We start from the raw sequence: 15,956 nt of genomic DNA, 5'->3' as shown, positions 1-15,956 counted from the left end.
TCCTTCCTTCCTTCCTTCCTTCCTTCCTTCCTTCCTTCCTTCCTTTCTTTCTTTCTTTCTTTCTTTCTTTCTTTCTTTCTTTCTTTCTTTCTTTCTGAAAGAGAATGGAAATACAGAAGGAAAGTCCAAAGACCATATAGTCTATTGATTCCCTGTATGTGGAGGAAAGAGGAGCTTCAATAAGAGAAGCATTCTGTGTGCTGCTTTAATGCCAGCGATCTGCCACTGTGCATTTTTCAAATACAATACAATTTTACAGCACAAATAGTACATCTTAGTGGGTCAGGATTACAGCAAATGACATCTAAAATTTGGAGAATATTACATATTTAATTAAATAGGTTAAAGTAAAAATAATGTGAGGCCTGCCTGGACACAGCCTCTGCCTCTCCTTCCAGATTGTCATGAGCTTGAATTGGTGTCTCCTCATCCTCACACAGGAATTGACATAAACCCTGGCTTTAACGTAAAAACAGTTGGGCAGATTTTTAAACATTATGATGTTTCACTTTCACCCATGAATTAGCCCATTTAATTGGCCTCAGTAAAGTCTATGATTTTGCAATTGTGCAGTTTGGTAAAAGCTCAAAGTCATCTCAGTATATTTCCTGGTACCACTTCTCCTTGATGTTTGGATTCAGTACTGAGGTTTGTTGAAGCACAATGCATATCCAAGCCCTAGAGTCAAAGCAGAGGATGCTCCCTGGTCAGAATATTCATTTTGCTTGTGGAAAAGTCCATTGAATCTGATATAAAAGGGCTTGCACGGTGACTGAGAATTTAGGGTGTTTAAGTTTGCTGGTGCTTTATGTGCTAGGCTATAGTAAGGGGAGCAAAGTTGTGTCCTTCTCTGTCATAACACAATTACTCACTTGAATAAAAAGTGGGATGTCATGAGATGAATTCCTATTCCCACTTTGGTAGGCTTTAGGAAAAAACTCTCAAGAGTTTTCTGAGGAATACAATAGCAGGGCTGCCTGACTCTCTGCCTGGGAGCTGTTCATGGGCAGAGACAAAGGCTGGGGTCATCCAGTGGTTTATACAAGGTGTCTTTGATACTACCCCCATTTCCCTGCTAAATCTGTGTAATGGCTCATTGAGAAACCCGGCATGAAGATCCCTGTTTTGTCAACTCCCGGGGTGCATGGAGACAAATTTTTTTTTGGAAGTTAGAATTAGGGGACATGGACTGTGAGACAAAAACAAAAAACTCAGCATAAATAAAACTAGAACTTGTACAACATATTACATTTTTCAGCAACAGGTTCTATTGTTTCAATATTTGCAAGTATTGTTCTCTTAAAAAACTTGAGGTGCTTACACTTCTGGAGAGAAAAATAGAGACATGTAAGAGGGCAGCAGTGACACAGTGGTGACACACTCTGGAGTCCCGCCCACAAGCAGCACACTTTAACCCACTCCACAAAAGCTCTAGTCCACAGTTCAATTCCTCCTTTTAAAAAAAGTAAGAAACAAATAATCTAATATTTAGGAGAAAACAAGGAGAATGACCCACTTTCAAGCACTTCCTAGATTTGATGACACCTCTACTAGCCAGACTATGTAAAATGGAAGTAACATAGTCTTTGTGCACGTTTACATTTTTAAAAAAGAAGCCCTAAGGTCAACCTGCAAATTATAGATTTCCCAAGGTCTCTTTTCTCGCTTTTCTGCCTGCTTTAAATCAGCTGTTACTTTATGACTGAGATAAAAAGCACTATTTGGATATAACAGGGTTTTGTTTTGTTTTGTTTTGTTTTTTGCAAGCCAGTGTTATCTCATTCCTAAAGTTCTCAAGCAAAAGCTACAGGATTTTTTTTCTGTGCAAATATGTGCATGTATGTATTTAAAAGGCCTTTGTAATTTCTATAATTTTATGTTATGTGGCAATTGCATCCATTTTAATTTCTCTCTAGCACAACAGACTTTTTCTCTGTGTTCCTCAGATGTAAGTTTCCTATCTGATTTTCACCTATGAGTTGTTTCCTTTGATATGCAAAGTAAAGCTATTTAGTTGACAGCTACCTAAAGTAGTAAAACAGGTTATCAAGAATTTGAAAGCCTAAGACAGGAAAAATAGGATCTTATGAATCTATAAGATGTACATCTATTGGCATGCCTAATACATCTGTGTATTTATGTGTTGTGTACACAATGTTTCACTATTAAAAATATATACAAGAGCTCTAATTGGCTTAAAAATAAAAGCACATAAATCAGACAATCAAATAAAAGACTACACAAACTCTTTTTTAAGTTCACTTGACTTAAGTAAAATATTTAATAAATAAGCTGGCTTTAAAATTATGGGTAAAGTAAGATTAGAAATGTCATAAAAATTGTTAGCATTTTTGTTTTGTGTTTATTGATCAAGTAATTCCATACTTAATCCTGCAGAATAATTTGAAATTAGTCATCGGGTTATAAAATTATAAAACCCAGACCAAGACAAATGATCTTTGCTTGTGTAATTTTAGACAAGAAAGACATGGAATATCCTTTTAATGAAAGCAGCTAAATCCTAAATTATTTGTAAAAATTCTCATATGTAACTTTAGGTTTCCTATGTAAGTAAATACCTAAAATTCACGTCTATAAAAATGGGTAACAGGGAAGGAAATTATAGAAGGAGTGTTACAGTTTTGGTCAATAATCTAGGTAAACTATTGAATAATGTAATCAGGGAAATGTGATGGAATAAATGCTTGTTAACAAACTTCTCATATAATTTAGGATCTAAGGTTATTCATAAATATTGAGCATATGGGTAATTCACAACTTAAAAATTATAAAAAAAATTTTAAATGTTCTTATTAAAATGTAAATATATTTGTGTAACTCAAAGCCTACTTAAGGGCTATGTATAAAGCAAGGTAAAAAGAACCAGAGAAGAAGAAATGTAAAAAAATTTAAAGATATAAAGTTGTATCTTTTATAGAGAAGGGATAAAGGAAAGTTTATTTTATATTAGAAGAATCTTGGTTGTTGTAAATTTTCTGTCCTAGAATAAAGTGACCAGGTCATTCAAGAAGAGAAATATTTAGGAAAAAACAGAAAAGTCTAAACAGTTTTTGAATGGTCTATGGTAAGTCATAACCAAGGTAGTAAAAAAAGGTTTTTTTTAAAAGGGCTTGGCCTAATTCAGTTGGCTATCCATTAAAAGGAATTTATAATAGGTCTTTCTAGGGTTCTTTGATATTTAAAAAATACACACTAATGTAAAACTGAAATAATTGGTTAAAACAAACAAGATTTGTATTAAAAATACTAACTTATTATTGCAAAAGTTATTAAATTTTAAATTCTAGAATCTGTCTCTTTGAAAGTCTTCAGATAAAATAGGTCAAAACTTCAGCTCTTCTTCTTCGAAAGGGCCTTGGATGATAGCTCTCTCCTTCACCTTTTGTTGGCTCCTGTAACTTTTATTAATTATCTAAAGTAAAAAAGGGAATTTTTTTTCTTTTTTTTTGAGCTGGAGTCTCGCGCTCTCTCTCCCAGTCTAGAGTGCAGTGGCACGATCTCGGCTCGCTGCAAGCTCATTCTCCCGGGTTCGTGCCATTCTCCTGCCTCAGTCCCCTGAGTAGCTGGGACTACAGGTGCCCACCACCACACCCAGCTAATTTTTGTATTTTTAGTAGAGACAGGGTTTCACTGTGTTAGCCAGGATGGTCTCGATCTCCTGACCTCGTGATCCACCCTCCTTGGCTTCCCAATGTGCTGGGATTACAGGTGTGGACCACCGTGCCTGGCCAAGAAAGGGAATTGGAAAAAAAAAAAAACCAGGCAAATGAAATATCCTTTGGACATGCCTTTTTATTCTGCAGGTGTGTTAGACTAGTACAAGCTATCTCAAATGCCCTTTGAATTCTCATAACCTTAATAATCTTTGGCAAAATTAATTTGGTAAATTCAATCTCAAAACTCTCCAGTAATTTAAAAGCTTCACGTCATGTTAAAATCTCAGGTTGGCTATTTTTAACTGGAAATTTGAGTTACTGAAAGTTAAAATAGCAAGAGCGTAAAATTTATTTTGGTGAATTTTATAAAGCAAAAAATATTGACTTTGCTTAAAAAAGAAAATATGTTTTCTTGTAGCTAGAAAACTAATAGTTGCTTTAAAATGAAGGAAAATTATACAGATACAACTAAATAAAAAGAATAATTAAGCTAGGCCTACAAAAGTTAACTCTGAGACCCGTGGCTACCAAAACAGCAGTCAGTCAATGTGGGGGAAGAGCAAAACTATTTAAAACCAGAGGATATAATGTAAAGAATTGTTCCATTTTGCAGTTTAGTATCCAAAACTAACTATTTAAAACCAGAGGATATAATGTAAAGAATTGTTCCATTTTGCAGTTTAGTATCATCAGCTTCTTTAAAAATTCCTTACTATAATGGATTGAAAAAAAAATTAACACTTTAAGGCCAAGATTCTTAATTTTAAATGCTACACAATTTAAGAACTTGTTTGGGTTAATGCAGGACCCACAGTTCAGTATTGAACAATCACTAACATGTGATCCAAATACACAGAAGGCTATTCCTAAGAGAATAATTAGCATAATATACCCAGAAAATGCCACCATAAAGTCTGTTTTCTCTGAATAGGGAACTACCTAACTCTCCCAATAAAATACTAAGTGGAACACCCCAGATGGAGCAGTTAATACGCTTCTTATGTGAACCATGTTGGACTGGCTTAATAATGACTGGGATATGCTCCCACCAAATTGTCTGTTACCCAGGTTATGTTAAATTTTGGTGTTAAGAGAGCCCATTTTACATGGGTGCCCCTCCCACAAAATCATGATAGTGTTTGAGAAGTTGTATCAAATTTGTTGCCCCTCAGAGGTCTTACAGATGCAACTCCCTGCTGAGAACCCAAACTCTTTTCAACAGAAAAGTAAAATGATTTGGGGTATTAAAAATATTCTGGGACCAGAACATATAAACATACAGGTTAATAGAGTTATGAAATTTAAGATGTTTAAACAGGTTTTATGTAAGGTAGTTGTGACCTCCTTTGCTACCTGGGAGATGTTTCCCCTTTCTAGTAGTATAAAACTGAAGGCATATAAATCACCTCTTTTGAGAAATGTTAATTGGACATGCCAAATGGGAACTAGTAAGACTGCCTAAGCCCACAAACTATAGGGTAGAAGCTGGAGAGCTAGTTGGGACAAATCCTCCACTTCATAGCCCTTTGTGTAACACTTATTGGGGCTGATAGCAAAAAAAATGTGAGTTCTTTCCGACGACAATGATGGAGCAAGAGAATTTCTAGCTCAGGGACATTTAGTACCTTACCATGGAATGTTAACTGAACTGATAGTGGAAATAATGTTTCCCCAAAAGAGTTTCGTGATAAAATAAAAATGTTCTACATAGAATCTTGCTACCGGGGGATATAAGGACGAGATACTAATAAGCAGGCAGCCTCTTTCCTAGGACTAATTCTAACTCTGTGAGGAGCTGCTAGATTCTTAGTGTCTGACAGATGGCTCTCAGGAGCTGTTCGGTTTGTGCATGACATTTCCAAGATAAACAAACATCTTGTGTGAAAGCCGCTGCTCTTGTTAAAGGAGGGTCCAGACAATCTTTTTCTTTTAAGTTATTTTGATGAAGTTTGCTTTTGTAAGCAAATTTATCTTTCTGAATTCTCCAAAATTCAGATTTAATTTTATGACAATATAGTTGTTTGCATAAGTTTCAATAAGAGTATTTAAAACAATTAGAGACACTGGTTATTTTACCAAGACTTGAACTAAAGTGGTATATTTTTAGGTAAGGTTCCAGCAAAGCCAACTTAAAATGAGTCTACATGGCCAATCACTTCTTGCTGCATTTTACGCAAATAATCAGGCCAACCATGATAAGACTAAAACTTACTTTGCACACAAACTGATCTTACTATAATCTCTCTTTAGTAGAAAAAAAAAGTGCAGATAGAAAAATTATTTCAAAGGAAAAGCTGAAGGCTTAATACTATTTCAGTCCTAACTCTCTTTAAGTGCAAATTAAATCATTATTTCTTTGTTACAATAATCCTCTAGAGAATAAGAGATCATAATTTTCTTCATATTTTAGCTGGTTCCCTAATGAAGTAGGTTCCTTTTTCTGTTCTGACACACAAGTACTCTTTTGATTGTGATACTATAAATGTTATTTACCTCTCCTTGTTTTACTTCCAAGGAAATCAAAATTATGCTATTCTGAAGACCAGAGATGTGAATCCCCCTCATTTGGCATCCCACGGGGTCCAGATCTGTATTTTATTGTGAATCTTCTGCTGCTAATACTATACAAGCACCCTCTCTCTAGGCTCAGGGACTGTCTTGGAAGAGGTGGACACATGAGATTTTAAGAGCTAATTTAGGTTAAAGTCAAACTCTCCAAATCAAGGAGGAGTACAAAGATGGTACAGCTGGCAAAACAAGGGACATTTCCTTCTAGACTATAGTGTGTCACTTTTGCATCCACCCAACCATAAATAATTTTCTGCTTCTCATAGATTTAAAAGTAAATATTTACTGATAGGATAAAGATGCCTTATGACAAAGCCTCTTGGGTATAATATTACCAGGTATAAATTGCAAAGACAGTTTTAAATTGTACTAATGCCAGTAGTATACAATGGCAACAGCAATCCTGATGAATCCACCAAAATTTGCAACCCAGAAATTAAAACGTGACCTCACTGGAAAAGTTGGAGCTGGCCTAGGTATATTGGTGTAAGCTGAGTTCATAGCTAATGAAGAGAGGCATTTCTTAGAGAAAAGTTCTCTGTCAAAAATAGCCCACATAGAAGGAATGTTATTCCAGGAAGATGGAAAAGGATGGAAAGCTGCTTTAAAAAAATAATGCAGCCTCATCAAATGGATAGGAGAAACCAAACAAACCATAAAAACATACTCTCAAACCCAAAGGTGGGAATGAGCACGTTCTGTAACCCAACAGGGGCTCATGTCTATTTTATCAGAAACAGAATCTAAGGTGGCTCTGAAGCAATGGCCTACAATCATCAGTGCTGAGGCACAATCCAAACACCTGTGGAAAATATAAGGTCCCCTAAACATATGGAAATTTTCGGATGGTAAATGTGACCTCAAGCATTGTATTCTCAGAGCATAGGCACCAAAGTTAAATGAGGCTCACAGGTACTCTGTGGTTCAACTGGTAAGCATGGAAAACAATACAGAAATACTCCCCTGGGGAAATAGATGGACTATTTTAGCTCATGATAACACATGACATCCCATCTCCCTTTCAGATTGCGAAAACAGAAAAGGGGAATGGTTATGCCCTCATTCCAATTAGAGCCCTAATTTCCCCCAAACTTAGCTCCTAATATTCACTCCCATAGGACATAACATTTGTTATATGGGAAAGGGCCATTTCTGTTGGAAGGGACGACAAAATGCAACAGTAGAATCATATGACTTTTCCTTTAAAGAACATCGTTTTCTCTCCCAAATATATATAGTGCAATATATAGTATATAGTGCAATATATAGTATATAGTGCAATACAAGTGGTGTGAAAAATAGATGTGTCTACTGTTAACAAGTCCTATAACAATTTAGATATAGAAGGCCAGGCATTTCTTGCACTTGATTTATACCCTCGTCAGGATGTTATACCTATGGAGACCAATTGGCCAGAAGAAAACCAAGATGTGCCCCTACTACCTTGGGCACATGTTTTGAGGACCTCCTGAGGGCTGTGTCACAGGCCATGGTCAGTCATATTCAGCTTAGAATTAAATCTCTTCAATATATTGCAGAGTTTGACTACTTTGCTCTACAAGGTAATGGGGATTAGGGTAGAAATGCACCGATGTGAAGGACGGCGCCGTTTCTCCCCTCAGAGAAATAAAGGAGGTGAAAACACCTGGAGAAGGAGGAGAAGGGGGAGGGGAACGGAGAGAGGAGGGGAAGGGAGGGGAGGGGAGGAGTGAGGAGGGGAGGACTGGAAGTGGAGGAGGAGGAGGAGGAGGAGGAGGAGCTGCTGAACCTGGAGCTCCCGCCAGCGCCTGGGTGAGTCCTTGAGGTGGAAGAAGAGGGACTTGGTGCTGAGCCTGCCCCAGATCCACCTGCACCAGAACCCTAGAATCCCAATTTCTGGATGGACCCAGTCCTACCCAGGCCAGACGCTCCCTTGCCCTGGAGCCCGGGCCCTGCCTGGCCCATGCTGCCGCCTCTCCTGAAAGAGTCCGGGGCCCCCGAGCCGCCTCCGCATTAGCGGGGCTCTGGGAGGGCGGCGCCAAAGAAGCTCCCGCCCCAGTGGGACTTTCCGTCCCCAGGGGGATCCTGACGCCCTGAGGGCGCAGAACAGCCCCGCCTGCACCGGGACGGCCATCTCCGAACTTGCAGACAAAGCGGCTTCTCCAGCGCCCAGACTCGGAACGTACCCGGAGGCACAGGCTGCAGAGGACACCCTGGCTGGGCCTCTCCTGTGGATGAAGGCGGCCTCCGCCCCAACCGAGATGCAAAACTCTGAGGAGAATCAAACCTCAAAGGGTGCCTGTCCTCCTTCCCAGAGGGGAAAGACAGTTCCTGAAACCTCAGTGGAAGAGAAAACGCTTTGAGGGCTCAGGGGACCAAGGACGCCCTTCCCAGGCCAGCAAGGCCAGAGTAGGAGGAAGCTGCACCCACCTCCAGGGGACATGTGAGGTTTTAGAGGCTCAGCAAGTCAAGGGCAAACGCCCTCCACTCCCCCGGGGTCATGAGCACTCCTCGCCTATTGCGGTTGGGCTAGGGGAAGCCAGGACATTATTCCCCTATCTCCCCTGCCTCCAGGACCCAGGCCTGGGCTCCCAGGTTGACCAGAAAAAGGTGGTGGTAGCTCTAGCTGGCCATGGATGTACAGGCTGGGACATGCAGGCCAACAAAGAGGTGCTGGGCCCTCAAGGGGACTGCTGGATTTCCTAGACAGGGAGAGCCTGGGAGCAGCTGTGAGCAAGCACAGGTGCCCATCCCAACCAACAGAGCCAAGCTCTGTCCAAACACTTGCTAAGCCAGACCATTCCCAGGGCCCAGAAGTGCAAATAGTGACCTCATGCGGGACTTGGAAGGAGGAGCACAGGAAGAGCCCCAAATTTGCCAAGAAAACTCTCAGAAATGTGGCAGTTATTTCATAAGTACATGAATAATAAACTCAAACAATGGAAAACAAAACTAAACAAAGGCAAATGTGAATGGAAACGTGATGAGTGAGAGCAGGAGAGTGTCTCAGTTGGACGCAAGCACAGGAGACACCACTACTTCATTCAATCACAATTATTAATCATTCAATAAATCAATATTTTTTCAAAAGCATTGGCCTGGAACCTGGACTAAGACAAGGAACAGGGCACAGCTTGGAGAAAAAGGGGAGAGTCTCAGGGCAGAAATAGAGCACCAGCCTTAGGAATTATTTATCGTGGCATCAGACCAACGACTGCAAGGACATCAGCATTCAAGGGGCAGTGTTAGTCCTGGGAATGAGCAGCTGTCTTCAGATGAATTTTCAGGCCACGTCATGCTGGAAGCAGAACTCTCACATGGAGCAGTCGGGGATTCGATTTAGTGTGGTTGGATTTATGTGGTTAAATGAGGAGAAATTCTAAGGGTCAGTGTGTGTGAAGTGAAATGTGAATGTTTTATTTGAACTCCCTGCAGTTCTCCCCCTCCCTGCAGCATCTGGGACCCTCTGCTGTTGAAGACAGTGGGTGACGATGGGAAACAGCAAAGGGGAAGCAAGCGGTACTGCCTACAGCAGACGCCTGCGCGGGCTTGGCGGGCCCCACACTCCCAGCGGCCAGCCAGCGCCGCAGGCCCAGGGCAATGAAACGCTTAGCACCCTGGCCAGCAGCTGCCGAGGTTGCTCACGGTCCCCCAGCACTCCTGGTGCTGCGCTCAAATTCTCGCCAGGCCTCAGCTGCCTCCCCGCAGGGAAGGGCTCAGGACCTGCAGCCCGCCATGCCCAAGTCCCCTCCGCTCCGCCATGGGCTCCCACGCGGCCCAAGCCTCCCCAACGGCCGCCGCCCCCTGTTCCGTGATGCCCAGTCCTATCCACCGCCCAAGGGCTGAGGAGTGCAGGCGCCCCTCGGGACTGGCGGGCAACCCCGCCTGCAGCCCCTCCGCCTGCAGCCCCTCCGCCTGCAGCCCCTCCGCCTGCAGCCCCTCCGCCTGCAGCCCTGGTGAGGGGATCCCCTGGGTGAGGCCAGCTGGGCTCCTGAGTCTGGTGGGGACTTGGGGAAAATTTATGTCTAGCTAAGGAATCTTAAACGCACCAATCACCGCTCTGTGTCTAGCTCAGAGTTTGTAAATACACCAATCAGTACTCTGTGTCTAGCTCAAGGTTTGTAAATACACCAATTGGTACTCTGTATCTAGCTAACTCTGTGTCTAGCTAACCTAGTGGGGACTTGGAGAACTTTTCCATCTAGCACTCTGTGTCTAGCTTAAGGATTGTAAACGCACCAATCAGCACTCTGTGTCTAGCTCAGGGTTTGTAAATACACCAATCAGTACTCTGTGTCTAGCTCAAGGTTTGTAAATACACCAACTGGTACTCTGTATCTAGCTGACCTAGTGGGGACTTGGAGAACTTTTCTGTCTAGCACTCTGTGACTCTGTGTCTAGCTCAAGGATTGTAAACACACCAATCAGCACTCTGTCAAAATGGACCAATCAGCTCTCTGTAAAACGGAACACTCAGCTCTCTGTAAAATAGACCAATCAGCAGGATGCGGGTGGGGTCAGAGAAGGGAATAAAAGCAGGCTGCCCCAGCCAGCAGTAGCAACCTCCCAGGGTTCCCTTCTGCACTGTGGAAGGTTTATTCTTTTGCTCTTTGCAATAAATCTTGCTGCTGCTCACTCTTTGGGTCCATGCTGCCTTTAAAAGCTGTAACACCACAAGGGTCCGCAGCTTCACTCCTAAAGCCAATGAGACCAGCAACCCACCAGGAAGAAGGAACAAACTCTCCACACACCATCTTTAAGAACTGTAACACTGCAAGGGTCCCTGGCTTCATTCTTGAAGTCAGCTTCCAGACCAAGAACCCACCAATTCTGTACACACCATGGGCTGCACTGAGACTGCGAGGCCCTGACCTGGCCGGACTCCTTCTTCCACTGTAGGGTCCCTGTATTCTGTAGATTTTCCTCAAAATTTTTCTTGTTTCTTCTCACAATCAATCCTGAATGAGGCCACACAGAGGACATGTTACAGCCTGCTTCTATTATCTATCAGAAAGCCCTCCCCAACTCCAAATTTATACATTTGTAAAATAATGTTAAAATATCCCAACAGAAAGTACAGAATAAAACACGTGGCAACAGCCCAGAAAATGAAGTCTTTATTGCTGTTTCAGAAAAATATCCAGGAGACTGTGCAGGGAATCTCCCTTCTCAGCAGTTAAGACGGCGGACAGGAAGTTTTCCTCAGGACGGACATTGCCTGAGTTGCCCCAAAACCAGCGCGACGCCTCCTCTCTGACGAGAGGAAAGGAAGCTGAGGTACTTCCTGGAGATCCAGCCCCGCCTCCGCAGGCAGAAAGCGCATGCGCTCCGCAGGGCCGAAGGCGTGTTCCCGCGCCCTCTGCCCGCCATGGTGTTGCAGCGCAGGTGGTTTGGCCTTTACTGCTTAGCGGTGGGCCTAAGTCTCCGAATGGCTGAAATTCTGGTTTAGATTATTCTGTATGCTTCTTTTGGAAGATCAAATGAAAATAGAGCACAGTATCATTTGCTTTGATGGAAGATAATTGAAATAAAGAAGCAACGACAAAGGACCATATACAAAAGGCGATTGATTCCCTGTATGTGGATGGAAGAGGAGCTTGAATAATAGAAGGGTGCTGTGATACTTTAATGCTGGAAACCTACCGCTATGCATTTGTCAAATCCCATACAATTTTACCGCATAAATAGTACATCTTAATGTAGCTCAGGACTACAGCTTATGTCATATACGATTTGGGGGAAAATTATGTATTTAATTAAATAGGTTAAACTGTGAACAATAATGTGGGCCCTGCCTGGACCAGACTGCCTGCCAAGCAGATTGCCACAGGCTTGGTGTCTCCTCATCCTCACACAGTACTTGACATAAACCCTAGCTTCAGTGTAGAATCACTTGTGGAGAATAGTTTTATGATGTAGCACTTTCACCCATGAATTAGCCCATTTAATTGACTTCATTAAGGTCCATGGTTTCAGGATTTCGCAGTTTGCTAAAAGCTCAATGTCATCCCAATTTATTTCCTGGGACCATTTCTCCTTGAAGTTTACATTCAGTACTGAGGTTTGCTGAAAGCCAATGCATTTCCAAGTTCTAGAGTCAAATCAGAGGACGCCTCCTGGGTCAGAACTTTTATTTTGCTTGCAGAAAAGTACATTGGATCAAATATAAGAAGGGTTTGCATGGTGGCTGAGAGGTTAAGGTGCTTTATCTGCTAGGCCGCAGTAAGGGGAGCACAACTGTGTCCTCTGTGTCATAACTCAGGACTCACATGAATAAAACGTGGAATGTCAGGAGATGAACTTCTACTCCCATTTAGGGGACCTTCGAGGAGAATGTCCCAAGGGCTTTCTGAGGGAAAGAGCAGGGATGCCTAATTCTCTGGCCCCAGGGAGTTGTTGATGGGCAGAGAGAAGGGCTGGGGTAATTCAATGGTTTATACTGGGTGTTTTTGATACTGCCCCCATTTCCCCGCTAAATCTGTGTAATGGATCACCGAGAAACCTGGCACGTGGGGCTGAAGATCCCTGTTGTGTCAACTCCAGGGAGGGATCCAGATAAGTGGTTTTGGTGGAAGTTGGAATGAAGGGAGTTTGGCTGCGGAAAGAAAAAAAGGCTGTTGAAGATGGGGAAATGGGAAGAGAAGGTTGAAATCTCTATTCACATGCCAAGGATAGCTAATGCAAATCTATGTGTCAGACCTGCATAAATAAAACTAGAACTTTAACAACATATTAGATTTTTCACCAACGGGTTTTAATGTTTCAATATTTGCAAGTATTTTCTATTAAAATAATAAAGTTGCTTACATAATTTTGTATTCAAAATTCCCAGGTCACATAACTATTATACATTTCACATTTTAATTCAGACACATTCTCTAAATTATGAATTATTTGTTCAATTGTATGTTAGTTTTTTTTTTTTTTATTCTCCACGACTCAGTGGTCTGACCTGAAATCTGCAGTATTTGGTAATCCACAAGATGACCGGTTGTCCTTGTGAAGACTTTCCTTTCCTATTTCCTTCTCAAGAAGGTATTTTTTACTGATATATATATTTTTTAAACATACAAAGGGTGGTATCTGGCTGAATGTTGGTTCACAGTGAATAGAGACCAAGGTTTCTCTCGATTGGAGTCCCAAATTCCTTACAGAGCTAGGAATTCTCTACCCTGCAAATCCTGTGTGTTTTAAGTTAGAGCTTTTGCAAAATACTTATTATATCGACAGTTTTCATTCTCATGTCATTTATATTCAGACAAGTCTTTGCTACATAGATGGCAAACATATAGCTTCTCTTCTATATAAATTCACTCAGGTAGACTGAGAAATAAGGATAACGGAATGATTTTCTACATTGGTTACCATGTTTATTCAATGTGTGAGCCCTCTGGTGTGTTTAGTTGTTAAATAGATGGCCAACGTCTCTTCACATTCATTCCATTTATAGTATCATGTCATCTAAGGGCAGAATATTTTCTGATGATATTAATTTTCTCCCTAGTATAAGGATAGTACATCGACTGAAGGATGTAACCCATAGACAACATCCTTAAAGTTTCTTTCCATTGTTACTTTTCTCATGTCTAATGGCAGAACATTGACTGAAGGAGAACTCAGTGGAGAGAACTCACTGGAGACAAACCACATATATATATATATATGTATATATGAATAGTCAAAACTATTAAAGTGACAAACAGAACGGTGGGTTTCTACAGGACTATGGGAGGAAGAGGAGATTGAAAAAGCAAATATTTGATGTGATACTTTAATTATAGATACCTGGTACTCTTCATTTGTCAAATCCCACACAATTTACAGTACAATAGTGAATCTTAATAAATACAAGCTTGAAAATGTTTTGGAGGTAAGGAGATCCAAAGATGGAATGAAGATGTTACCAAAACATTAATTTTGTTAAAAAATATGGATCCAACAGACTGCAGGTGGTTGGTGGGAAAGGGATTGGTCAAAATGTCTTTGGAATGAGTGAAATCTTTAAAACCAGAAGCAAACGAACAAATAGTGTGCTCTGTTTGATAAAGTTCTTTCCTATGGGAATACTAGTTAATAATTCTGAAACCACTATATATGTACACTGGAATTGAGCGAATCATAAAAAAGCGTGGCAGATAGTATTATGGCCCAGATATCTCACTGCCTTTGGGAATTTATAGATAAACAAAGTTAAAGTACAGATAGGCAATTAAAAAAGACTAGAATAGTGCAGGTAGTAATGAATTAGAGCTGGATGCACCACGATGAACTGATGTTTAGCGTAGTACACATGCAAATATTACTATTAAGCAAATGTCTGCAGTTAGGTTCATATACTGAACTTACTCCACACACATATATTCTCTTACATGATCAATTTAGAGAGCTGGGAAACAGTGACACCCAAATAGCAATGTGCAATTTAATTCCATAATCTGTTTTTTTTAATACCAGTATCTAAGAGAATGAAACAGGGCTCTTTGGAGAAATAGCTGATATTAGAACTGGTGCAAAAAATGCACAAAAACATACTGCAGAATCTAAATTTTCAAAAGGATGTAGTGCAAAAACAAACAAAAAACTAAGATGGGATTCTGAAAAAGGGAAAGCAGGCACAAAAAAACAGACCTACCAATGGCTGATGTTAGAATATTTTAAGCAAATAAACTGGAATTTGATTATAACTTAATCTCCAAAAGAAATATACATGAGTTGATACTTAGATGAATAAATTATTGAACACAAAATGAATAGGAAAAGATAACAATTTCTCATGCAGAAAAGTTCCAAATAATTGCTTTAGGTACTCAGCCATCAAGGAGATGAATCACAAGTTCCAGTTCCTTATCTTTGAGCTGCACATAGTGATTTTCTTTTGAAGAATAGAGTCAATACAGACAGGAGAAAATGACTAAATTCACAGTGGAAAAATATCACTAATGGTACATCAGGCAGCCATTTTTTGTTCATATCAATAGTTATAAGTCATCTTGAGCACATGTATGCTTTCAGGTGAACTGAGAAAATTAATTTATCTCTGTGATTTTCCTGTTAAAATGCAAACTCCCTAATTAAAAGATATCAGATGAACTTGACTGGAAAACCTCAAAACTATAGAGTTCATCAAAAACAAGAAAAGTCTGAGAAAATGTCACAGTCAAGAAAAGCATGAAGAGTCATGAGGATTAAATGTAATATAACATGCTGGATGAAATTCTGGAACAGTGAAGGTTAACCCAGTGCAATCTGAGTAAAAATTGAATTTTATTTCATAGTAATAAATCAATATTTGTACATAAATTTTGACAAATATGTCACAGTAATGTATAATAGTAATGAAATGGAAAACAGAGTATGGAGTTTATGGGAAGTCTTTGCATAATGTTCACAAATTTTCTGCTAATTCTAAATATAATTGTTATAAAATAAAAATGTGTATTAAAACATAATTATATTTTTGTCCCTGATTGCAGATGACATGATTGTACATTTAGAAAACCCCATCATCTCAGCCCTAAATCTCCTTAAGCTGAGAACAACTTCAGCAAAGTCTCAGGATACAAAATCAATGTGCAAAAATCACAAGCATTCCTATACACCAATAACAGACAAACAGAGAGCCAAATCATGAGTGAAGTCCCATTCACGATTGCTTCAAAGAGAATAAAATACCTAGGAATCCAACTTACAAGGGATGTGAAGGACCTCTTTAAGGAGAACTACAAACCACTG

At 40.3% G+C, this 15,956-nt stretch overlaps 1 long non-coding RNA gene across 4 annotated transcripts in view; it reads right to left on the bottom strand.

Annotated features, from left to right (window-relative positions):
* Positions 1 to 12,278: 12,278 nt before the first annotated feature.
* Positions 12,279 to 15,956, bottom strand: part of LOC108539855 (uncharacterized) — a 29,449-nt gene continuing 25,771 nt past the window's right edge. For 2 of the 4 annotated variants that reach the window (XR_001888506.1, XR_001888505.1), the window contains exon 5: positions 12,301 to 12,819. This is a non-coding gene — a long non-coding RNA (uncharacterized LOC108539855). Of the gene's footprint in view, positions 12,820 to 15,956 lie in introns of all 4 variants that reach the window. The other 2 variants (XR_001888507.1, XR_001888504.1) reach the window with 2 other exon arrangements.

Source organism: Rhinopithecus bieti, unplaced genomic scaffold, assembly GCF_001698545.2.
Source record: "Rhinopithecus bieti isolate Rb0 unplaced genomic scaffold, ASM169854v2 scaffold_2113, whole genome shotgun sequence".
Classification (NCBI taxonomy): domain Eukaryota; kingdom Metazoa; phylum Chordata; class Mammalia; order Primates; family Cercopithecidae; genus Rhinopithecus; species Rhinopithecus bieti.
This window is presented reverse-complemented; position numbering and strand designations above follow the sequence as displayed.